At 49.1% G+C, this 26451-nt stretch overlaps 1 long non-coding RNA gene across 1 annotated transcript; it reads right to left on the reverse strand.

The window, feature by feature from the left end:
* Positions 1 to 26103, reverse strand: LOC144754347 (uncharacterized). Its single transcript, XR_013594714.1, has 3 exons — positions 26059 to 26103; positions 18957 to 19043; positions 1 to 381 (listed from the first exon to the last, which is right to left on the reverse strand). It is a non-coding gene; the product is annotated as an uncharacterized LOC144754347 (long non-coding RNA).
* Between the last annotated feature and the right edge of the window lie 348 nt (positions 26104 to 26451).

Raw genomic sequence — 26451 nt, forward strand, 5'->3', positions numbered from 1 at the left:
ACATGTTGGATATTCTTCTTCTAAAATTCGCTGTACAATAGTCACTATTTTCACTGAGGATTATTATTAATCCTTAATTTTTAATACAGTTAAATATGGCTTACTACAAAAAATATGTAATAGCAAAAATGTTCTTATATATTTTCCTGACTAGGAATTAGACCATCAAAATATAGTTCAATAAATATCAGGGTATTGTTTTTGTGGGTTTGCTTTTTACAAGTCCTTTGTACAGTTTATTTACAGGTTACTTCTGATGTGTGGGCTTCAGAGGTAGAATCAGTCCGAACTCTGGTTGTCCGGTTGAGAGTCCAAACTTTCGGCAAGATCTTCCAGGTCATCGAGGAGCTCCGAGAAAGACGGTCTCTTGAAAGCCTCGAGCTGGAAAGAGAACAGAAAGCAATCAGAGCAAAATGTCAGCCTCAACAACGTCAACACCAAGCAGGTAAAGCAGCGACGCCGACATCAACAACAGCCAGGGAGACGAATCCTGTGGAAAGATGCATGGACAGTGCCCTGTTGAGTCTGCCCAAACCACCGTGCAGAAATGCCATCATAAAGCAGCTGGTACAAGGTGGAATATGGGGAAATAGAGTACCTTCCCTTTTTAGGAATCATTGTGAAATCTATTGTATTAAATATAACTTAAAAGGAGCTTAAATCCATCCCCCTTGCTTTTCATTGGTTCTTTTGTTTGTCACTTTTACACCCCTCATCAGCCAGGCTAGCCTGAATCCAGTGGGAAAGTGAGCAAGGGACCCACGTCTGGGCATACCCTGCCAACTTAGGGCGAACGAAGCAAACACAAGGAGATGACGGACAGAGAGCTGAAACTTTTCAGACACTGGGTTGAACACATCATCGTTCTTTAGCTCACTTTGTCACCCTAATTCAGATACAGCTATATGCTAATCCGTTTTGACCCTGTGCCTCATGGGAACAGTCTAGCCCGAACTGCCAAGCCATGTCTTCCCTGGACCGGAAACAAGAACCCTGGGACCGGTTTCGGGCTAACAGCCCTCATTAGCCAGGCTAGCAGACAAGGGGGGGCCAATCGGCCCCCCACGCAAGCATGGCGGGGCCCGGCCCCTCCCACACCCCGTCCCTTTCGGGGTCGCTTGCCCCGCGCCCTCGCCCCGGAAGTAGTTGTGCGCTTCCGGGGCGAGGGGGCGGGGCCGCGGCTGCGAAAGGGTTAAAAGCCTGGGGAGCGCGGGAAGCGGCCTCTTTGTGCCCGCGCTCCCAGGCTCGCTCCTCGCCCCACCGTGGGGCCGTGTAATTTTCTTTTCTTTTCTTTATTGCAGGTTCCTGTGTTGCCGGAGGACGCTGAGCCCAGACCGCCGCGTTGGATCGGAGCATTGCGAACTGGTCGCTGCGGAGGACTCGGTTTTCGTGGAGCCCAGACCGGCGCCCTCGAGATTCAGAGCGGGAGACTTTGTCGAGTGGTCGTGGACGTTGCCGAGCGGTTGCTGCTCTAAGGACACCGGGAGAGCGCGGGACAAAGAGTGAGAGGAGTCGCACAGCCGTGCGGTGCATAGTCTAAGGAGCGGCAGGACACGAGGTATTTTGCGGGGCGGGGGGCAGCGGCAGGAAGGCTTAGCGCCGTCGGGGAAAAGCCGGTTTTTAAACCGCCCAGCACAGCGTTGCAAGTACAGTGGGCGGTACGTGGTCTCATTTAAGTGAAATAATTAACGAGGCCAAGCGACCTGATTCATTACATTCTGGTCTGTTTGCCGGTTTTTCCTGCCTTGTTTGCTCACAGCATTTACGGTTAACAAAGGCTTAGCTTAGCCACCTTATCGATCACAATCTTGTCTGTTTGCCTGTTTTTCCTGCCTGCCTGTTTGCCGGTTTTTCCTGCCTTGTTTGCTCACAGCATTTACGGTTAACGAAGGCTTAGCTTAGTCACCTTATCGATCACATTCTTGACTGTTTGCCTGTTTTTTCTTGCCTGTTTGCTCACAGCATTTATGGTTACCAATAATAGTGCTTACGGTGCGCGAAATTAGCAGTGCATATGCAACTGGTGACAGTTTAAGTATTTATCGCTTATTTACAAACTAATGAGGTAAATGCTTTGAGGGGTGTATATTATTTACACTTTAAAGAGGTCAGGCAGTGTATGTACAAAGTTTGATTTCTGGTCAAGGCACTCAGGGCAAAAAAATTTAATTTTGCTGTTATACAAGGACTTGACTTAGCTACAAATTGCATGGGTATATATAGGATCTGAATGTGTATGATCTGAATTGCGTGTTTTACGGAGGTGGTAGGTCTAGCCTCAAGGCACGTTTATTATTTACGATCAAATAGTTGGATACTCTGAGGGGTGACGGACTTGCAAGGCACCCTGAAATTCTCATTTCTGCATTGTTTACTAAGGTATTGTTTTCTTTGCAAGTTAATAGGTAACCCACCCTGGAATTTGCCAATTTGTTTACTGGTATAGGGTCTTATCTACTCCATGCACCCACTATTGGAAGTGTAACGTACTTTCTTTTTCAGGACTGCAAGACTAGGTTGTGGTCTTCCTACCCCAGCACAGGCGCCTTCAAATTGGATCTGGTATTCCAGCTCGTGCACCTTCAACTGGGTCAGGTACGGAGCACGGTGTGCTCATAAAATGTCTCAAAGAAGGGGGCGTGGGAATGCGAATGTAGGTTTAATGTTCCAAAAAATGATGCGCAGAATGTCTGCAATGGACAAGCGACTAGGGAAATTTGATAAATTGGACAGGACTGTAGCAGAATTGGGGGCTAAGGTAGATGCCCAGGCAGGGCCATCTGGAAGACCTAAGCGTACGATAGTACCGCCCAAGCCAAGGGGGGTATTTGTGACACCACCCAGGCGGGCAAGAAATAAGAGGGTGGGTGGTCGCCCACAGAGTCCTACTCCCATTCTACCTCCTGCTGCACCTATCCCGCCACCTCAGGTCCCGTTGGGCGTCCCGGCACCGGTGCCCCAGCTGCCACTGGCAGTACCAGTCGTGCCAGTCATTCCGGTGGCGGCACCGGTGCCGCCTGTGGCTCCACCACACGCGCCGGTGCCCTTGGGTGCGGCCCCTGCCCCTATCCCTGCGTCGGGCCCAGTGCCAACAGACCTGGCAGCCCAGGTGGTGGCTGTCCTCCCGTGGTTGAGCGGGGGAGCGCTGCCGGCCAATATGGCCCTCACAGCAGAGCAGCAAACATTGGTTAATCAGATACTGTTGGCTAGTGGTCGGGGCGCCACGCCGCCGGCACCAGTTTCTCCCCAAACAGGTCCAGCGAATGATGGAGGCGGTGCCAAGACCGCGGAAGCGACGTTACCCAGCGACAATGGTAAGGAGATTGCCCTGCCACTGCTGGGCGAGGGAACATTGCCCTCTAGGGGAGAGTGCTTGGCGCAGCATGTGTCACAAAGTGTGAAGGAAATGATATGGGCTGACAAATATGTTAATATTTTTTCATTACTGATAGATAACAGAGAATGGGAATATGCAAAATCACAGAAGGATATGTTGTTGCCTAGTGAATGGAGAGCAAAATTGTACAAATTTAGGGTGGAAGAAAACATCATCAACTGGGTGAGGGCTTTTGCAGTGTACGGAGCAGTAATTGGCGAACGCTTTAAGGGAATGCAACCAGCTATGAATTGCTATCAGAGTAGGATCACAATGTTCCATGAGAACCATGCAGGGGATGTGTGGAAAGAATATGATGTCGCTTTCAGAAAATCTAAAGAATTTGATAAGACTTTGTCATGGGACAAGGTGGATTCTATTTCATGGCACAATCAATTTGAGAAGGGGCAGGGAGCAAGCACTAGCGCTACCCCGAATAAAGGTTATTCCCCCAGGCCGCAGCAGCCATTCCAACAGCCCTTTCGATCAGCACAGGGTGGGGAAGCGGGCCAAAAACAGAGAGGCAATGGAGGGGCGAAGGGAGTATGTTGGGACTTCAACAGGCGGACATGCCACAGGGCACCGGGCACCTGTAAGTTCAGGCACGCGTGCAACCTATGTGGGCACCCTTCCCACCCAGAAACAACATACCGAAATAAAAACAGTGGCTCGGGAAACAGGGGAAGGAAGAAACCTGAATAGTAAGATCCATCCCAATATAGCACATTCGCCCATTCAGTTGTCAGTGGCTCAAGAGACAGGGGTAGCAAGAAAACCGAATGGTAAGATCCACCCCATTATTGCACATTCACCCATTCAGTTGTCAGCTATGATCCCCTGGCTGAACAGGTACCCTAACCACACGTCTGCTAGGTTGTTACAAGAAGGTTTCACTCATGGTTTCCGAATTCCTGCTGGGGGGTATGTGGGGACACCACAGTGCAGAAATCAGCTATCCGTCCTTTCCAATCCCACACTGGTGGCGACAAAAATAGGTAAAGAGGTGCGTTTAGGTAGGGTAGCGGGACCTTTTCATGTCATTCCCACGAAAAATTTTGTGTGCTCCCCTTTGGGAGTGGTTCCAAAGAAGGAGAAGGGGGAATTTAGGCTTATCCACAATTTGTCAGCACCAAGGGGTATATCATTGAATGATGCTATCGATGATTCAGTTTGCAGTGTGAAGTATGCGTCCTTTGATCAGGCAGCGGACATGCTGAGGGGTTTGGGCGCGGGAACACTGATGGCTAAATCAGACATCGAGTCAGCCTTTAGATTGCTCCCTGTCCACCCAGAGGATCAGCACCTTCTAGGTTTCTCTTTCAAAGGGAAGTACTACATGGATAAGTGTATGCCCATGGGCTGTTCAATTTCATGTGCATATTTTGAGCAGTTCAGCTCTTTTCTGGAATGGGCTTTAAGACAACGTACGGGTCACCAGTGGGTCATGCACTACCTGGATGATTTTCTTTTTCTGGGTCCGGCGGGTTCACGGGAGTGTGCGTCAGCATTGTAGGAATTTTGCATGCTCATGCGCTCTTTCGGGGTCCCGTTGGCGCAGGGGAAGACAGTTGGGCCAGTAACATGCCTCGAATTTTTAGGCATTGAGCTGGATTCAGTAGAGGGCTGTTTTAGACTACCTAAGGAAAAGATTCAAAGATTCAAGAATACACTAGGACTGTGCCTACAAGCAAAGAAAGTGAATTTAGGGCTGTTGCAGCAGACAGTGGGGCAGTTAAATTTTGCATTGAGAGTAATTCCCATGGCACGCCCCTTCTCTCGCTCAATTGCACAGGCCATGAGGGGTCTTCGGGAAAAACATCACCGGACACGGCTATCTGCTGAGGTTCGCCAGGACATGCGGATATGGATTGCATTCCTGGAGGACTTCAATGGCAGAGTGCTGTGGGGTGCACCCACGCTGTCCTCTGAGGACCTTGGTTTATGGACAGATGCGGCAGGCAGTGTAAGGTTTGGTGCAATCCTCGGAAGGAAGTGGGTAGCACAGAAGTGGCCCGCCTGGTGGGAGGAGAGCGGGCTGACGGTGAACATTGGTTTCCTCGAGCTCTTCCCAATCTGGGTGGCACTGAAAGTGTGGCCTGAGGATTTGGCCAACCGATCGGTAATCTTCTGGTCAGACAATATGACAGTGGTTGAATGCATCAACCAGCAAGCTGCAAGGTGCCCACTCATTTTACGCTTGATCAAAGAGATTGTGTTGTGTTGCATGACATTGAATGTACTTTTCAGGGCACAACATGTCCCGGGGGTGTTAAACAATGCAGCTGATGCCCTTTCTCGCTTTAAGATGCAGGTATTCAGGGAGCTTTTGCCGGAGGCAGAGACAATCCCGGCCCACTTCCCATCGACTCTCTGGCAAATTGGTGCCCCCAACTACATGACCTCGTGGCAGCCAGCCTAGCACCCAAGACAAGGACGGCATACGAAGGGGCGTTCAGGTCTTATTGTCACTTTCTGGGCCAGGGCTGGGAGAGTAGGTGGACTCTGGAACTAGCTTCAATGGGTACATAGGCACCTTACACAGAGAAGGGCGCACGGCGGCGACAGCCAACAGGCACAAGGCGGCTGTCTCCTTCTTCGCACGTGCAAAAGGGGCGAGGGATCCTACTAACAGCTTCCTGGCTCAGAAGGCGTTGAAGGGGTGGCGGCGCATGCAGCCCCCTTCCACAGATTCTAGGAAACCAATAGGTTTTGAACGCTTATCAGCAGTACTCCTAGCCCTACCGGACACATGTAGCTCTACGTCCGAGGTGGGCCTCTTTAAGGCCGCGTTCTCGTTAGCCTTTTATGGGGCATTTCGGGTGGGTGAACTGGTGGCGGCCAACAAAGGTGATAAGGTAGGCGGCCTTCAGCTGCGGGATGTCAGCATAAAGGGCGACACTATGTGGATCATAATCAGAAAGTCTAAAACAGATCAGGAAGCTAGGGGCCAAAGCCTGGCGTTATATCGTGCAAGGAACAATCCCTGCTGCCCGGTGACACATGTTGAGGATCTGATAAGACAGCGGGCGCAGGAGTGTGAGGGGTCACTGCTAATGCATGGGGATGGGACTCCTTTGACCAGATTTCAGTTCCAGAGGGTACTAGCCATGAGTATGGCAAGGGCTGGTTATAACCACAAAGAGTTTGGAACGCACTCCTTCCGGATAGGGGCAGCCACGGAAGCAACAGCCAGGGGTTTGACCACAACTAGTGTGCAAAGGATTGGGAGATGGTCCTCAAGTGCCTATAAACGCTATGTGCGGTTGCACATGTTGTGAGAGCTGCCGCCATGTTGAGTATTTCTAATACCTGCTGTTTTCTGGTTACTTACAGTTTCACGGGCCTGTGACGCAGGACGGAAACTACCCATGGATCATCAAGGCAACTTGTCTACATCACGGAGGAACCAGGAGGACAGGCAGAAGAAAGTGGTAGTTTGGGTAGTGGGGCATTCGTATGTCAAGCGTGCTAACCCAATTTTTCTTGCAGGTTCAGGTAAACAGAGGGTGGAGAGTAGGGGGTGCACGGTCTCCTTCCATGGCAGGGGGGGGCTCCGCCTCAATCAGTTCAGGGACTATATGTCGGACTTACTAGCACGACATGCTACACCTCCCTCTGCGGTGATCCTTCATTTAGGGGGTAACGATCTGACAGGTTTGGGTAGAAGGGTCCTCCTGGAAGAGATTATAGCAGCAGCAGGGTGGCTGGTGAAGCGGTTACCGGGTAGTGTGGTGGTATGGTCACAACTGATACCAAGGATGCAATGGAGAGGGGGAGACTCAGTCAGCGCGTTGAATAGCTCGTTAAAGAGGGTCAACAACAAGCTGGACAAGTTATTTAGAACTCCGGTCTTACAGACCATTCCTCATGGGTGCATCTGGGGGGAGCACTTCTACCTGCGGGACGGGGTCCACTTGACGGAGGAGGGGAATGCCCTTTTTATAAGGAATATCTTGGCATGGGTGGAAGTTTTTGCAGGGAGAGTATGACCTTTTTATAAGGGGTGTGTTCTGGGGGGGGCCAGATAGTCGGTCAACTACCTGGCCTGTGGCGGTAAGGTCATTAATCGGTGAGCAGCATTTTAAGGTCCCTACGGGGGGGCGGACCCATTCACGAAAGGGGCCGCCCGCGGGAGGGGCCATTGGTCTCTCTCAGAACTTCAGGGGCAGGATATGATATCCCGTTTTTAAAGGGTGCGGGGGAGGGAGTCTACGCTTTCCTCAGGCTGGTAGCCACCCCTCACAACACTATGACGTCACTAAGGTGCGCGAGTGTCTGGGCCCTCCTGTTATGGTTAAGTGGAGTTCAGGGAGCGCACGTGGGTGTAACGTGCCCTGGGTTGCGCATGCGCATTTCGAACGTGAGAGCGCAGCTAAAAAAGGATCTGACACCGGTTGGCGACCTTGCCGTACGACTTTATTATTAGAATGCAGTTTAATTTTCAGGATGTTTAGATTCGGCTAGGAAACACGCTGTACTAGATATTTGTTAAGGTTAGCCCATCATACCATGTTGAAACGGATGTCAATCTAATGTTCTGGAATGTGCATTTTAATAATTGTCAGAAATGTTTAATTTATTAAAGTTTTGATTTGTTTTTATATTTTAATAAATACGGCCAGGGGGGGGCCCTGTACCCCCTGACTTCCAAAGACCCCCATGTGTTGACTGGTTGAATTGGGTAATTCAGTCAGTGTGTTAAGGGGGGAGGTGGCCGGCAGTCCAAGACCATGAGACAAGGGGGGGCCAATCGGCCCCCCACGCAAGCATGGCGGGGCCCGGCCCCTCCCACACCCCGTCCCTTTCGGGGTCGCTTGCCCCGCGCCCTCGCCCCGGAAGTAGTTGTGCGCTTCCGGGGCGAGGGGGCGGGGCCGCGGCTGCGAAAGGGTTAAAAGCCTGGGGAGCGCGGGAAGCGGCCTCTTTGTGCCCGCGCTCCCAGGCTCGCTCCTCGCCCCACCGTGGGGCCGTGTAATTTTCCCCACCCTCCATCCCTTTTTAGCAGACCTTGGGGCCTGGCAAATGGTAGGTATAAAGTTTGACAATGTGCCGGACTATAGGATTAGGGTGCTTGATCCAGTAGGCCTTGTATTTTCCGTTACTGGAAGGTAGAACAGATGTAAATATTGTGTGCAGTGCCGTGATATTTTAACTAATTCTCTCCTTAGGCCTTTTTCCCGCTTACAGGAGTATCTGTATATGTTTTGTGATTTGCTGTGTATTAACAATTTTCTCCTTAGGCCTTTTTTCCTTTTAGAATAGCAATGTCGTATTTATTATGTGTGTCTGGCGGTAAGGTCATTAATCGGTGAGCAGCATTTTAAGGTCCTTACGGGGGGGCGGACCCATTCACGAAAGGGGCCGCCCGCGGGAGGGGCCATTGGTCTCTCTCAGAACTTCAGGGGCAGGATATGATATCCCGTTTTTAAAGGGTGCGGGGGAGGGAGTCTACGCTTTCCTCAGGCTGGTAGCCACCCCTCACAACACTATGACGTCACTAAGGTGCGCGAGTATCTGGGCCCTCCTGTTATGGTTAAATGGAGTTCAGGGAGCGCACGTGGGTGTAACGTGCCCTGGGTTGCGCATGCGCATTTCGAACGTGAGAGCGCAGCTAAAAAGGGATCTGACACCGGTTGGCGACCTTGCCGTACGACTTTATTATTAGAATGCAGTTTAATTTTCAGGATGTTTAGATTCGGCTAGGAAACACGCTGTACTAGATATTTGTTAAGGTTAGCCCATCATACCATGTTGAAACGGATGTCAATCTAATGTTCTGGAATGTGCATTTTAATAATTGTCAGAAATGTTTAATTTATTAAAGTTTTGATTTGTTTTTATATTTTAATAAATACGGCCAGGGGGGGGCCCTGTACCCCCTGACTTCCAAAGACCCCCATGTGTTGACTGGTTGAATTGGGTAATTCAGTCAGTGTGTTAAGGGGGGAGGTGGCCGGCAGTCCAAGACCATGCTGAATCCAGTGGCAAAGTGAGCAAGGGACCCATGTCTGGGCATACCCTGCCAACTTAGGGTGAACAAAGCAAATACAAGGAGATGAGGGACGGAGCACTGAAACTTTTCAGACACTCATCCTCAGTCACAGATCTGAGTTGAATCCATCATAGTTCCTTAGCTCACTTCGCCACCACAGTTCAGACCCAGGGTATGCCCAGACGTGGGTTCCTTGCTCACTTTGCCACTGGATTCAAGCTAGCCTGGCTGAAGAGGGGTGTTACTCCCAAGCCGGTCCCAGGATGCTTGTTTCCGGGCCAGGGAAGACCTGGCTTGGCCGATCGGGCTGGACTGTTCCCATGAGGAATAGGGTCAAGACTGATTTGCATATGGCTGGGTCAGGTGTACACCATACTGGTAATAACACAGTACAATCGGTGCATGGACTGTTACATCAATTTACTCATAAAATGACCGACTGATCTCGCATAATCTAGTGGCATGCCCAAACATAGTGCATTTTGTATGTTTACCTGTACACGGAGTGTTTATGTGAGGCACAACTAGCATGGCGTGCATTGTGGACTCCAGATACAAGTGATAACCCTTGCCTTGAGCCAGTAAACCTTAGGAAGTGTTTTTGTGTCACAACGCATCAACATGTTTGAAATTGGCACATTTAAGTGACGCATGATTTTCATGTTACTTTTTAATAACAGCGGTCACGGGTAATACCTCGTAAATCCTCACTTTTTTTGTAATGGTACTTTACTAACGCGCACGTCAGACGCGAGTCTGGAAGCATTGTTTGGGACACTTCAGCATGATTAAGCGATGCATGATTTGGACAATCAGTCCCGGCAACAGCTCGTAAATCTTCACATTTGTTTACAGTGTTGTCTCACTACCATATTGTGATCGTAATTAACAAGTGTTATAAGTGACACGCTGTTTGATTAATTATACAACAGCACGCATGGAACTAACATTTACCTAACCTGAGAATTATCTATCTTGTACAAACAACATACTATAGCTTAAACATCACTCGGCATGTGGGAATTAGTGCATTTTTCAGTGCATGAGAATAGTTTTCTTTTCACCAACAGATATAATGTGCAATGTTTCCAGAACGTTCAACCTACTAGGTTACCACATATGGTACATTTTTTCAGGTTGATCTAAGTGATTTATCGTATAGGAGGGCCCATACATCAGTTGTGATTTGGAGAAGATCACGGGGAGAGCCTATAGGCGAACCCTAATGCATTTACCAATGCTTGTTGTGTATGGTTTAAAATAGGGTCGTCAATTTCAGATAAATACAATAATCAATTCTGTTTCTGTGACATTCCCATGATCATACATTTTCAGGTTCAGACTAACGCCTGTGTATGTAGGTGTGTCGTGTACACACTTGTTTTGCTCTCTGCAGTAGGCTCTCAGGGGTAGATTCTGGTTCCCACAGGATGCACGCCCCGGTGGTGAGGAACCAGCATCGAAACTGATGGTAGTCATAGAAAATAGGTGCAAACTCCATTGTCCTCTTCCTCCTCTCTATATTGAGTTTTTCTACAATAAGATGTGAGCAGAATTTGAGGAGGAAGCTTGCACTGAAACTTCCTACCCTGTGCTCCTTACACCGGCCAGCCCGATGACGTGTGGGCGCGAGACGCGTTCTATCAAAGCCTTCCTTTTCACATATGTGCGCCAAGAAGCCCTACTAAACTCGTGCTTAAAGCAACCCGGCAAGGGAAGCCCGTTAGCTTCATGGGGGCTGGAGGACTTCCGGACACAAGCAGCAGTGTGCGGAGAGTGGGGGGTGGGTGGTCAGTTGGATGTCGCAGCTAGAGCAAACAAAAGGATGGAGCATTTAGAATGAACTTTAAACTTATGTTTGCGGCACTCAAATCCTGAAGGGCTGAGAATATATACTCAGTGACGCTCATTAGTGAATTGGAAGCTGGTAAAGGTCAGACCCAGGGCTGAAAACAAAGACTACAGCAGGCACGTGATACCTTCAGCTTGTCTTTAACCAAACTGCACTTTGCATTCTGGGGCTTGTAGTTTTGCTGTGAGAATTAAAAGTAACGGAATGTTACTCCTGGAATACACCTTGTATCGCGATATTATATTCAGTAACTAATAAAGCACAGCAATGTAGCACTACAGATGTAATTTCTGATGTTTACCAAATATTATTTCAGGATTTACACAATTATTTTTTTTCTGGCTCGGCTCATGCTTCGGCTCTCAGATCCCACCCAGGTCGGCTCGGCTCGGCTCTGGCTTAGCTCTCTACCCATGGGTTCTTTGGTTTTCCCACCGCTACTTAGCCCCAATGTGAGCCTCCACAGGGTGCAGGTAAGACGAATGCTCGCACTTGCTAGGGCACAGCGCCCTCTAGTGGGAGACCCACTGAGAGACCGCTATCACAAAGAGATTTGACTGAGCTACTCATACATACTGGACAGACTGCCTAGGTCTCCCGCGTGCCAACACTTATTGGGTGAACCACCGCTTGACAACAAAGAGCACCTAAATACAAAGGATACACCCGGACATCCTACGCTGTGGCGTAGTGGCATGCACAGCTTCCAATCACTCAAAGAATAGAGCTCTGGCATCTCTTGACAACTCAACACCAAGAGGCGACTGAGTCATTGATGTTCCCTACATAACCTCAACGTGTTCATTCAATCACTCACTCAACTATTTGTTTATTCAAACTTTTATTCATTAAATCCTTCTTTTGGCTGCATTGCTTTTTTATGGCTCTGACGTACCGTCATTTCACGAGGCCGGCTCCTGAAAGCATTGATCCAGGGTGAGGATGGTAAGTGCTAGGCAGGTTAGGAAACGTGTTAAAGAAAGGTGTGCTCCGAAGAGCAGTCATGAGGTCTTTTGTTTATTAAAGGGAATGGAAACACCAGCCGCGCATCTGAGTGCCTACTCTTCTGGGAGTACCAGCTTGATGCTCCAAAGCCTCTTCTTCACATGCACACCCTACTTGGTTCTAGCTTGTAGCTTTACCCCGCGAAGTCAACGATAACAGGTCCTTTCAAGTTTGTTTGCCATGTTTTATTTCCTTTTCCCCACTCAAAGACATCTTCTGCTTCACTGCAGCTGAAGCACCCGCCTCTGTTCCTGGCGGATGACAGGCTGCAGAGGGGATGCTGAATCAGGGCCTTAGTCTGCGGGCCTGGCAGAGCCCAGCAATGAAAGCAAGGTAGGTGGTATGTAGGGAGGCTGGCATAAGCAATCCCTTTTGTTAACCTTTGGAGGTTATCAGCTAAGCTAGACCTTCTGATTACACTTGTAGCTGACGTAAGACCTAGCTATGGTAACACACAGAACTGGAGTGCCCGGCTGATACAAGCACCACACCGCACTCGAGCATTGTCCTGCTCCACACCCAGCTCGCCACACTGATTGAATGTCACTGTGTTATTATCTGGGCATCTCATAGGCTTTGAGTTTATTCTGTAACTGGTGGGTGTGAGGGAAGTTTACTTTGCGGCTGCTTGTGTTTTAACTAAAGTACAATGGTCATTTGGACTGTCTTTGTTTGGGGCTTCAGCTGCTCTCTGCATGTGAGGAATATCTGCACTTCTGCTGCTGGGTATGCTGTGCCTGGTCTCTCTATGTGATGGAAGCTTGCACTGCTGCTGCACATGCTGTGCCTGGTCGCTCTATGTGATGGAAGCTTGCACTGCTGCGGCAGGATATGCTGTGCCTGGTCTCTCTCTGTGATTGAAGCTTGCACTTCTACTGCTGGGCATGCTGTGCCTGGTCCCTCTATGTGATTGAATCTTGTACTTCTGCTGCTGGGCATACTGTGCCTGGTCTCTCTATGTGATGGAAGCTCGCACTGCTGCGACAATGTATGCTGGGCCTGGTCTCTCTATGTGATGGAAGCTCGCACTGCTGCAACAGGGTATGCTGGGCCTGGTCTTTCTATCTATGCGATAAGGGCATGTACTGCTACTGCACATGCTGTGCCTGGTCTCTCTATGTGATGGAAGCTTGCACTGCTGCGGCAGGGTATGCTGTGTCTGGTCTCTCTATGCAATGAGGGCTTGCACTGCTGCGGCAGGGTATGCTGTGCCTGGTCTCTCTAAGCGATGAGGGCTTGCACTGCTGCTGCTGCACATGCTGTGCCTGGTCTCTATATGTGATGTAAGCTTGCACTGGTGTTGTGCATGCTGTACCTGCTCTCTATATGTGATGAAACTTGCACTGCTGTTGGGCAAACTGCACTTGAGCTTTCTGTGTGATGAGGGCTTGTACTGTTGATGCAGGGTATGCTGTGCCTGGTCTTGCTATGTGATGAAAGCTCGCACTGCTGCAGCTGTGCATGCTGTACCTGGTCTCTGGATGTGATGAAGCTCGCACTGCTGCAGCTGTGCATGCTGTACCTGGTCTCTGGATGTGATGAAGCTTGCACTTCTGCTGCAGCGGTGCATGCTGTACCTGGTCTCTGGATGTGATGAAGCTTGCACTTCTGCTGCAGCGGTGCATGCTGTACCTGGTCTCTGGATGTGATGAAGCTCGCACTGCTGCAGCTGTGCATGCTGTACCTGGTCTCTGGATGTGATGAAGCTTGCACTTCTGCTGCAGCTGTGCATGCTGTACCTGGTCTCTGGATGTGATGAAGCTCGCACTGCTGCAGCTGTGCATGCTGTACCTGGTCTCTGCATGTGATGAAAACTTGCACTTCTGCTGCAGCTGTGCATGCTGTACCTGGTCTCTGCATGTGATGAAAACTTGCACTTCTGCCGCAGCTGTGCAGGCTGTACCTGGTCTCTGGATGTGATGAAGCTTGCACTTCTGCCGCAGCTGTGCATGCTGTACCTGGTCTCTGGATGTGATGAAGCATGCACTTCTGCCGCAGCTGTGCATGCTGTACCTGGTCTCTGGATGTGATGAAGCTTGCACTTCTGCCGCAGCTGTGCATGCTGTACCTAGCCTCTGTATGTAATGGAAGCTTGCACTTCTGCTGCAGCTGTGCATGCTGTACCTGGTCTCTGGATGTGATGAAGCTCGCACTGCTGCAGCTGTGCATGCTGTACCTGGTCTCTGTATGTAATGGAAGCTTGCACTTCTGCTGCAGCTGTGCATGCTGTACCTGGTCTCTGGATGTGATGAAGCTCGCACTGCTGCAGCTGTGCATGCTGTACCTGGTCTCTGCATGTGATGAAAACTTGCACTTCTGCTGCAGCGGTGCATGCTGTACCTGGTCTCTGGATGTGATGAAGCTTGCACTTCTGCCGCAGCTGTGCATGCTGTACCTGGTCTCTGGATGTGATGAAGCTTGCACTTCTGCCGCAGCTGTGCATGCTGTACCTGGTCTCTGGATGTGATGAAGCTCGCACTGCTGCAGCTGTGCATGCTGTACCTGGTCTCTGCATGTGATGAAAGCTTGCACTTCTGCTGCAGCGGTGCATGCTGTACCTGGTCTCTGGATGTGATGAAGCTTGCACTTCTGCCGCAGCTGTGCATGCTGTACCTGGTCTCTGGATGTGATGAAGCTTGCACTTCTGCCGCAGCTGTGCATGCTGTTCCTGGTCTCTGAATGTGATGAAGCTTGCACTTCTGCCGCAGCTGTGCATGCTGTACCTGGTCTCTGGATGTGATGAAGCTCGCACTGCTGCAGCTGTGCATGCTGTTCCTGGTCTCTGGATGTGATGAAGCTTGCACTTCTGCCGCAGCTGTGCATGCTGTACCTGGTCTCTGGATGTGATGAAGCTTGCACTTCTGCCGCAGCTGTGCATGCTGTACCTGGTCTCTGGATGTGATGAAGCTCGCACTGCTGCAGCTGTGCATGCTGTACCTGGTCTCTGCATGTGATGAAAGCTTGCACTTCTGCTGCAGCGGTGCATGCTGTACCTGGTCTCTGGATGTGATGAAGCTTGCACTTCTGCCGCAGCTGTGCATGCTGTACCTGGTCTCTGGATGTGATGAAGCTTGCACTTCTGCCGCAGCTGTGCATGCTGTTCCTGGTCTCTGAATGTGATGAAGCTTGCACTTCTGCCGCAGCTGTGCATGCTGTACCTGGTCTCTGGATGTGATGAAGCTCGCACTGCTGCAGCTGTGCATGCTGTTCCTGGTCTCTGGATGTGATGAAGCTTGCACTTCTGCCGCAGCTGTGCATGCTGTACCTGGTCTCTGGATGTGATGAAGCTCGCACTGCTGCAGCTGTGCATGCTGTACCTGGTCTCTGGATGTGATGAAGCTTGCACTTCTGCCGCAGCTGTGCATGCTGTACCTGGTCTCTGGATGTGATGAAGCTTGCACTTCTGCCGCAGCTGTGCATGCTGTTACTGGTCTCTGGATGTGATGAAGCTTGCACTTCTGCCGCAACTGTGCATTCTGTACCTGGTCTCTGGATGTGATGAAGCTCGCACTGCTGCAGCTGTGCATGCTGTACCTGGTCTCTGGATGTGATGAAAGCTTGCTCTTCTGCTGCAGCTGTGCATGCTGTACCTGGCCTCTGTATGTAATGGAAGCTTGCACTTCTGCTGCAGCTGTGCATGCTGTACCTGGTCTCTGGATGTGATGAAGCTCGCACTGCTGCAGCTGTGCATGCTGTACATGGTCTCTGCATGTGATGAAAGCTTGCACTTCTGCCGCAGCTGTGCATGCTGTACCTGGTCTCTGGATGTGATGAAGCTTGCACTTCTGCCGCAGCTGTGCATGCTGTACCTAGCCTCTGTATGTAATGGAAGCTTGCACTTCTGCTGCAGCTGTGCATGCTGTACCTGGTCTCTGGATGTGATGAAGCTCGCACTGCTGCAGCTGTGCATGCTGTACCTGGTCTCTGCATGTGATGAAAACTTGCACTTCTGCTGCAGCGGTGCATGCTGTACCTGGTCTCTGCATGTGATGAAAACTTGCACTGCTGCTGCAGCGGTGCATGCTGTACCTGGTCTCTGCATGTGATGAAAACTTGCACTTCTGCCGCAGCTGTGCATTCTGTACCTGGTCTCTGGATGTGATGAAGCTTGCACTTCTGCCGCAGCTGTGCATGCTGTACCTGGTCTCTGGATGTGATGAAGCTTGCACTTCTGCCGCAGCTGTGCATGCTGTACCTGGTCTCTGGATGTGATGAAGCTTGCACTTCTGCCGCAGCTGTGCATGCTGTACCTGGTCTCTGGATGTGATGAAGCTCGCACTGCTGCAGCTGTGCATGCTGTACCTGGTCTCTGCATGTGATGAAAGCTTGCACTTCTGCTGCAGCGGTGCATGCTGTACCTGGTCTCTGGATGTGATGAAGCTTGCACTTCTGCCGCAGCTGTGCATGCTGTACCTGGTCTCTGGATGTGATGAAGCTTGCACTTCTGCCGCAGCTGTGCATGCTGTACCTGGTCTCTGGATGTGATGAAGCTTGCACTTCTGCCGCAGCTGTGCATGCTGTACCTGGTCTCTGGATGTGATGAAGCTTGCACTTCTGCCGCAGCTGTGCATGCTGTACCTGGTCTCTGGATGTGATGAAGCTTGCACTTCTGCCACAGCTGTGCATGCTGTACCTGGTCTCTGGATGTGATGAAGCTCGCACTGCTGCAGCTGTACATGCTGTACCTGGTCTCTGCAAGTGATGAAAGCTTGCACTTCTGCTGCAGCGGTGCATGCTGTACCTGGTCTCTGGATGTGATGAAGCTCGCACTGCTGCAGCTGTGCATGCTGTACCTGGTCTCTGCATGTGATAAAAGCTTGCACTTCTGCTGCAGCGGTGCATGCTGTACCTGGTCTCTGGATGTGATGAAGCTTGCACTTCTGCCGCAGCTGTGCATGCTGTACCTGGTCTCTGGATGTGATGAAAGCTTGCTCTTCTGCTGCAGCTGTGCATGCTGTACCTGGTCTCTGGATGTGATGAAGCTCGCACTGCTGCAGCTGTGCATGCTGTACCTGGTCTCTGGATGTGATGAAGCTTGCACTTCTGCTGCAGCGGTGCATGCTGTACCTGGTCTCTGGATGTGATGAAGCTTGCACTTCTGCCGCAGCTGTGCATGCTGTACCTGGTCTATGGATGTGATGAAGCTTGCACTTCTGCCGCAGCTGTGCATGCTGTACCTGGTCTCTGGATGTGATGAAGCTCACACTGCTGCAGCTGTGCATGCTGTACCTGGTGTCTGCATGTGATGAAAGCTTGCACTTCTGCTGCAGCGGTGCATGCTGTACCTGGTCTCTGGATGTGATGAAGCTTGCACTTCTGCCGCAGCTGTGTATGCTGTTACTGGTCTCTGGATGTGATGAAGCTTGCACTTCTGCCGCAGCTGTGCATTCTGTACCTGGTCTCTGGATGTGATGAAGCTCGCACTGCTGCAGCTGTGCATGCTGTACCTGGTCTCTGCATGTGATGAAAGCTTGCACTTCTGCTGCAGCGGTGCATGCTGTACCTGGTCTCTGGATGTGATGAAGCTTGCACTTCTGCCGCAGCTGTGCATGCTGTACCTGGTCTCTGGATGTGATGAAGCTCGCCCTGCTGCAGCTGTGCATGCTGTACCTGGTCTCTGGATGTGATGAAGCTTGCACTTCTGCTGCAGCTGTGCATTCTGTACCTGGTCTCTGGATGTGATGAAGCTCGCACTGCTGCAGCTGTGCATGCTGTACCTGGTCTCTGCATGTGATGAAAGCTTGCTCTTCTGCTGCAGCTGTGCATGCTGTACCTGGCCTCTGTATGTAATGGAAGCTTGCACTTCTGCTGCAGCTGTGCATGCTGTTCCTGGTCTCTGGATGTGATGAAGCTTGCACTTCTGCCGCAGCTGTGCATGCTGTACCTGGTCTCTGGATGTGATGAAGCTTGCACTTCTGCCGCAGCTGTGCATGCTGTTACTGGTCTCTGGATGTGATGAAGCTTGCACTTCTGCCGCAGCTGTGCATTCTGTACCTGGTCTCTGGATGTGATGAAGCTCGCACTGCTGCAGCTGTGCATGCTGTACCTGGTCTCTGCATGTGATGAAAGCTTGCACTTCTGCCACAGCGGTGCATGCTGTACCTGGTCTCTGGATGTGATGAAGCTTGCACTTCTGCCGCAGCTGTGCATGCTGTACCTGGTCTCTGGATGTGATGGAAGCTTGCACTTCTGCCGCAGCTGTGCATGCTGTACCTGGTCTCTGGATGTGATGGAAGCTTGCACTTCTGCTGCAGCTGTGCATGCTGTACCTGGTCTCTGGATGTGATGAAGCTCGCACTGCTGCAGCTGTGCATGCTGTACCTGGTCTCTGCATGTGATGAAAGCTTGCACTTCTGCTGCAGCTGTGCATGCTGTACCTGGTCTCTGGATGTGATGGAATCTTGCACTTCTGCTCCTGCAGTGCATGCTGTACCTTCTCTCTCTATGTGATGGAAGCTTGCACTTCTGCTACTGCTTCCCTGTGCTGTATCCTTTCAGAGAACCGTCCGCTGCCGCCAGTAAACCTTGCAAATTTTCTCTGCATAAAAGCTAAAACGATCGGCATTGCCAATGCTTGCCTTCTGCAGTCAAAGGAATATAGTATGCGCCAAGAAGGGGACAGTCAACAATAACGTTAAATATTGTGTATCTCTACCTACCTCCCTAGAAAGGTAATCCAATCTTGCTTTAATATTAAAGGACGAGGGTTAAAAAGAAAGACCATAAAAACTCACCCTGCAACAGCTGGCCGCTAAATCCAAGATCTGTATGGGGCATTCTCCAACCATTGCACGAAAAGCAACCACGTCCAGTCCAAAGTCCTGAAAAGAAAAAGAAACTGTAACTTCAAAGGACTTGACGGCAGACAGGGTTTCTATTTCATACTTTTATGCATATTTACATTAGATTTCTATTTGTAATTGTCGAACGGAAGCTAACGAAAACAAAATATCTACAGAAGTAAAACTATAGTACAAATATAAATGAACACTATAGCACTAGCAGCACTCACAGGACAGTGAACACGTAGAATATAACACCCAAAAACGAAAGCAAGGCAGAACTTAATTCTTGAGCATTTGTTTTTTCTTTAATAAAATTGGTCATTTCTAACGAGGTTGAAGCATGTATTATCCAGAAGGGAGGTCAAATCCCTTAAATAAAATTTCATTGGAATGCCAAGTGACAGCCAATTCATCAAATAAAAGAGTTCCAACCCACGTATCTAATTTGTACGTTTTAGGAAAGGACTGGTTTAGAAAACCTTCTGGAAACAAAATGTTGGAAACGCTCAAATGGCTGCACGTGAGAAGATATCAAGCAGGAACTAAGAAGGCAACACGTCTGGTTTGGTACAAATACTGTGCATAAATACACCAGGGCCTCCCACCAAACAAGGAGTAACATATAATAAAATATTCCATATTCATGCATAACAATCCCGCAAAAAGTGGAACATGGCCTGAGATGAAGAGCAGAGCACCCTGACCAGAGTGGCACCTCCAGGGCACTCCTCCTTTCTGGAGATGGGCGTCTGTCCTCTCCCCAGGTTGTGACAGGCTTGCAGAGGCAGAGGGCACCCCTCCTTCCTGGAGATGGGCGTCTGTCATCTCCCCAGGTTGGGACAGGCTGGCAGTGGTGGCAGAGGGCACCCCTCCTTTCTGGAGATGGACGTCTGCCATCTCCCCAGGTTGGGACAGGCTGGCAGTGGTGGCAGAGAGCACCCCTCCTTCCTGTAGATGGACGTCTGTCATCTCCCCAGGTTGGGACAGGCTGGCAGTGGTGGCAGAGGGCACCCCTCCTTTCTGGAGATGGACGTCTGTCATCTCCCCAGGTTGGGACAGGCTGGCAGAGGTGGCAGAGGGCACCCCTCCTTCCTGTAGATGGACGTCTGTCATCTCCCCAGGTTGGGACAGGCTGGCAGTGGTGGCAGAGGGCACCCCTCCTTTCTGGAGATGGACGTCTGTCATCTCCCCAGGTTGGGACAGGCTGGCAGTGGTGGCAGAGGGCACCCCTCCTTTCTGGAGATGGACGTCTGTCATCTCCCCAGGTTGGGACAGGCTGGCAGTGGTGGCAGAGGGCACCCCTCCTTCCTGTAGATGGACGTCTGTCATCTCCCCAGGTTGGGACAGGCTGGCAGTGGTGGCAGAGGGCACCCCTCCTTTCTGGAGATGGACGTCTGTCATCTCCCCAGGTTGGGACAGGCTGGCAGTGGTGGCAGAGGGCACCCCTCCTTCCTGTAGATGGACGTCTGTCATCTCCCCAGGTTGGGACAGGCTGGCAGTGGTGGCAGAGGGCACCCCTCCTTCCTGGAGATGGACGTCTGTCATCTCCCCAGGTTGGGACAGGCTGGCAGTGGTGGCAGAGGGCACCCCTCCTTTCTGGAGATGGACGTCTGTCATCTCCCCAGGTTGGGACAGGCTGGCAGTGGTGGCTGGAGTTTTGATCATAAGCGGAAGGGCAGGTCTTGTTGCTGTTACCTTATGTGGGACAGTGCATGCTGGCATCTCCTATTTAAATAAGTCTAAGTGTGGCTTTTCACCCAAGCCCTTTGCTACATCAGTGTTGGTCATGCATGACAAGTGTGCTGTGTTTACTCTACATGCTGCTGCTATGTCGGTGGTAAAAGCGGGGTTTAGCCGGCCAGTATTATGAATTGGAGGGGCTCTGTCAGAAGATTCCTGAGGGCCCCATAGCATCTTGGTTAATTAAACCCTAAGAATTAGGGGAATCGATTGGATCATTTCTAACAAGTGAAATGCCACCAGTTAGCCCTTCTTTCCAATGTGCATGTGTTTTTCTTCTAATTCACTGAATATGTTCTAAGGGGTACTTTACATTTCTTCAAAGTTAATCCCTGATTTTTCATACTTTTAAGAAACATTGCAGAATTGGAAAGCAAAGCAACTGCAACACTCAAAACATCACGAACAGAACATTCTGCACCTACGGCAGGGAGCAGTGGGACTCCAGCGTCGTTGCTAGGCAGCAGAATATTTAGACTTCTGCAATAGCAGGATAAAGGCACTTGCAAGATAATGCCATAAATGTATATCTCGGTTCTTAAGCAGAATCACCAGAGCAGAAGTGAACATAGCTTTACCAGCAGGAGGGGCTTGTTTTTGCTTGGGCAATGTCTACAACTTCAAAATATCTATGCATATCAATAATAATAATATATTAATTGGACAATTCATTAAAATATTGCAATTCATACAAAAGAAAAATTAAGAGCACTTTCTGTTCGCTGTTAAAAAATGGTTCATGTTAAAAAAGACATTGTGGCTGGCACGGCAGAAGTTCACGTCAGTCGTCTACTGGTAGAATAGAATTAATCACAGATATGTATTTTACAAAACGGGCGGTCATCTGAGATGAGTCACCCTTCATACACTCCTCTAGGGTTTCTTGACATGTTTGCACGTTAAGGGTCCACCAAATGGACGAAACCAAAAGGTTCATAAGGTTCTGCAGAGGCACAAGACATGAATTTGATTTTGTACCCCATTACTGTAAAATCAGCACTGAGAGGGCGTGTCTGCCTTGTACCTCATGCCCCACTTGTACGCCATCAGGGGGATTAGGCCAAAACGTAATCTCATTACATGGTATTTCACTGGTGGCTTCATGGGGGATGACAGATAGTGTGGTAGGGTTTTAAGGTCATAGAGTTTTGACGCCCAGCCACCAAGGGAGAGATTTTTCACGGCTGCTGCATCATGTTCCACTGACAAGATCTTCGCTTGTTTGGTCAGGACTTTTGCAACCACCCCTATGGGCAGCGAACTTGCCCATATATCTTGAGTTTCTAGTGCGTCCAAACAGAATATTAAAAATGGACTCCTGTAGGTACTAGGATTATTTAACAGAGACCATATGCAGCTCTTCAGTGTGAAGTCACGAGCCATTTTGTTTTTTAAGCAGTAGGCAACAAATCTTGCTTTCATAATCCAGTGCTGGGATGACAAGCAAAACTCCTTTCGAATTTGGGCGTGAGAGGTCGAGTTGGGTAGATGGAACACTCTGCGAAAACAGGCTGACTACGCTCTATCTAGCCAGGTGAACATTTTATCTTTGAAGGTTATGGCGCAAAAAACTATGGTCAGTAGAAGTTTGGCACCTATCACTCTGATTAGCGGCGAGAAATCTGGAGAATGGAGGGCTTTCTTGGTTCTTAGGAAGGCCCCCTCCAGGCAGCAGGCCACTCCTTGCATTGCAGCGATGTGTGGAGCCAGTCTCCCTCTGTAGTCTATCCAGACTCCCAGATACTTATATGTGGCCACTACCTCTATTGATTTCCCTTCAATATACCAGAAGCGCTTTCTTGCTCCTTGGTTTTGACGATGTTGATCTCCAAAATGTTTGTTTTACAGTACAGAGCCAGGGAATCGAGGAGTATTTGAAGGCCCACCTGGGTTTGATCGAGAATAATTGTATCATGTGCATATTGCATTGATTGAATTTTAGTAGATGCGATTCTAGATGGAAATGCTCGAGAGAGAGCAAGCCACTCGGGCAGGTCTGCAAGATACAAATTAAAGAGTAGTGGGGCCAATATGCATCCCTGCTTTAAACCTCGGTTGGTCATGATTTTGTTGGTTGTTGACCATCCAGAGGAAACTCTTATTTTTACCCAGGTATCGGAATACTGGGCGATTACAGCATTCAGTAGGGATTGCAAGATGCCCCATTTCTTTAACCTTTCCCAGAGTCTGGGACAAACAACGCTATCACAAGCTTTTCGGAAAGCGATGAATCCCAAATAATGCGATTTTCCTTTTGTAGCTAGCGTGCCCTCAATCGTGTGGGCTAGGCAGATCAAATTGTCTTCGATGTGGCAGCCTTTTTGGAAGCCAGTTTGAGTAAAGGCTATTAATTTACAGTCCTCCACCCAGGTAGTCAGTTCTTGTAGTAGGACACTTGAATAGGCCTTCCCTTCAACATCGAGGAGGGCAATCATCCGGTAATTGTCAGGATTGGACCGAGGGCCTTTTTTATGGATGAGGTCAAGGAGAGAGCCGTCTCCAGGAGTCAGGTATAGGCCCACCCATTCTACTTGTCTTAAGTAGGGGGACCAAGAGTGCGGCCCAGTTGTGGGTAGATGTTTTATATATCTTTATTGATATGCCATTTGGGCCCGACGCCCCGCTGGGGTGCATTCACTTTATAATAAGTGCAACTTAGTTTGGTGTAATCTTGTTGGTGGGCTCTGATCCAATGTATGAGTTAGTATGGCTACAGCTGGGATGACTAGGCCAGTTGCTTTTAGTGGGCTCTACATAGAGTGCTTCAATGTGGGCCTCCCAATCAGTAGGAGAGATGTTTATTACAGTAGGTGGTTGGGCAGGTCTAACACCCTTGTTTACCCAGCTCCAAAATCTCCTTTGGTACTTTGATTTTATAAGTTTGTGGGTAATTGTCCTGAGATGTTCTTTTTTTCATCCTCTCAGAGGTGAACCTTGCCTTCCTGTACTCCTTGCAGTTGATCGATATCCTCTCTCGTAGGTATATGTGATCTATATCGTTGTAGGCGCGACTGCGCAGTAAGTTATTTAATTTCTGTTTAATATTCATTGTAGTCTGCTTGTGCTCACTGGAGTGCAGTGTGTTTGAAGTGAAGTTATTTGGCCTTTTAGTTATTTTTATGGCTAAGTTTTCTCTGACGTCCTCCACTGCCATTTCCCGTGATAATGCGCTCAGTTGGTCACTAAACTCTTGGGCCAGTATGTCCAAGAAGTCATCAACCTTCTCTTCAATTGCTTCCTGATGGTCCAAAGTCCACCGTAGTTTTCTTACGGGCTACATGTTAGATTCTTTCCCTATCAGATGGATTTTTGGGCAGAACCACAGCCGGGATAAAACTTTGCACCTTAGAACGGCATGATCACTTTCCGGTGAGGGAGTTACCGCAAATTCCTGCACAAGATGAAAGTGGGCAACCGAAATCCATATGTAGTCCAGAGTGGCCATTCTGAAGGGAGATACATGGGTATAAGCAGCGGGTGAGTCTTCCATTTTAAATGCGGAGGCCTAGTTGATTTAAATACGCTGCCACCTTTGACCTTGACCATCCTTCCGTTGGTACTGCCTTATATCCGAGATGGCCCAAACATGATCATCCAATGAAGATTGAAAAGAGGAGTCCAAGCCTGTCTCCATTAAGTTAGCGTTAAAATCTTTCATTATTAGCCACAAATCGTTTGGGGAGTGAGAGAAAAGGTCTCTCACGGCAGGGAGCATTTTACTCAAGGTTGCCTCACACTTAGTTTTAGAGGGATGTAGTTAAATACAACCAAGGATCGTTATTTGTTGTTTCGAGTTGTTTCTTTCGAGGAACTATGTCAGGATTTTAATAAAGATGTAATCTCCTTGCCCTTTACAGAGTGGGGAAACCTTTGAGGCCAGGTTGTTGTTCACAGCGATTAACATTCCTCCTCCTCCTCTACATTTGTGAAGTGTTTTCATCTCTTCACAGCAGTTTCTTGGTCTTGTATGAAGGACACAATGATGACCTTCAGTTATGATTCCCACTAACTATGGTCCCTGAGTGCCAAAATGAAATCCTTGCATTTGCAGGTATTTAGAAAGATCCATCTTCCACCCAGGGGCTTCTTGGTACTATTGCAAATAGTGCTTTGGATGCGGATTACTAAATGTGTCAATGTCAGTGCAGATAAAGACAAGTTTTAAACGTGTTTCAACACCTTAGCATGATCTTTTTTCACAAGGGCGAAGGAACTGAATTCTACCAAGTGACCAGAGAGTGCTACTCCTATATGGAAGTGTCTTTACTTAGAAATGGTCAACAGACACTGAGTAGAAGATTTCAGTTTCTGAGATCTTCCGACTATTCATACCTCCTAAGATGACTATGACAAGTGGAATGTGGTGAACTTAAAGAAAGGAGACAGAGAATCATCAGCGATCTCGGCGAGCCCTAGGAGGAGATCACTATTGTCTACTACTTTGATGACACGCCAGCTATGACTAGAGATCAAGAAACCTTGCTTTTATTGAACTTTTCAATAAAATTTGTCTTCCAGTGTTGGCAGGTCAATCTACCATGTGCAGGTCCTGAAGGTAAGTTCACATTCAGCATCAAGCGACAATGTTGTTTGCACATGTGCTAGGCAGAAGATCCTACTAACTTACTCAAAATGGGATAATGATTGGTGAAACTGTTCTTTATGTGTTTTGGAAAACAATGCTCAACTCAACAAAACAGACTGATGCAATAGACCTGATAGAGAGTAAGACTTGATGAGTAGTGATGAATCATCCAGTGATCTTCTCAAATCACAACGCTTGAAAAGTATTGACTGCAAAGGAATGAGTGGTTTATTGATGGGCTACTGAAGTCTTTCTTCATCAGCAATCCTCATCAGGGCACAAGAGAATGATAATTCGGCAATCAATGACGAGTTTTGTAAGGACATGAGGAATGGAGGCTTTGAATTGTTTGAGCACAATAGACTTTCTTTGTAAATTTAATTTTCTAACTGGCTCACCAGAGTGAACAACCATGGTTGCTCTGTGTGCCACCAACATTGGGGCTGGCAGATCCAAGCTGGTGTTCTCAAAGAAAAAGGTAGGAGGAAACAAAAGCATTTTGTGCAATCTCACCCCACATCACATTCATGTCACATATGTGACCAGGGTTTGTACCCAGGGTTTAGAAAGATCAGGCCTAGAAAAGGGTTTGATATTGAAAGTAGTAAAGAATATAATCTATCCATGGGAGATTGTAGGAGACAAGTTGGGGCTTCGAACTCTCCTGTGAACTGAGTAGAGGTTGGGAGTTGAAAAAATTAATAACTAGACCAGACTTTGACTCACCTTAGTCCTGGGCAGAACCTCTGGATCAGCCGGGATTCTACAGAGGACTATTCCAAAGGAGAAGACATCAACCTGTAGGAAGAGGAGAATAAGGGAGTTGGTGCTGGGCTTATGCGGTGATCAGAAGGGAATAACTAATGAATACACATTCTAGTGCCTCCGCCCATCTCATTCATAAATGCATTCTCTTTCAACAAAGGTGCATTCACAATATAAATAGATAAAGGCTCCTTACTCCAACCAGGCAGACATGCACACTTGAACCCTCACCAGACTCTGCTATGCAGCCCCCCAAGGCTCCAAATGAGCGTTGGCAGCCCCTCAAGCAGCCAATTCTCGTTCTGCTGGAGCCACGGGGGTGGGACTAGACTAGGGAGGTGAGGTACGCACACT

This window comes from Lissotriton helveticus, chromosome 5_1, assembly GCF_964261635.1.
Source record: "Lissotriton helveticus chromosome 5_1, aLisHel1.1, whole genome shotgun sequence".
Taxonomy (NCBI): domain Eukaryota; kingdom Metazoa; phylum Chordata; class Amphibia; order Caudata; family Salamandridae; genus Lissotriton; species Lissotriton helveticus.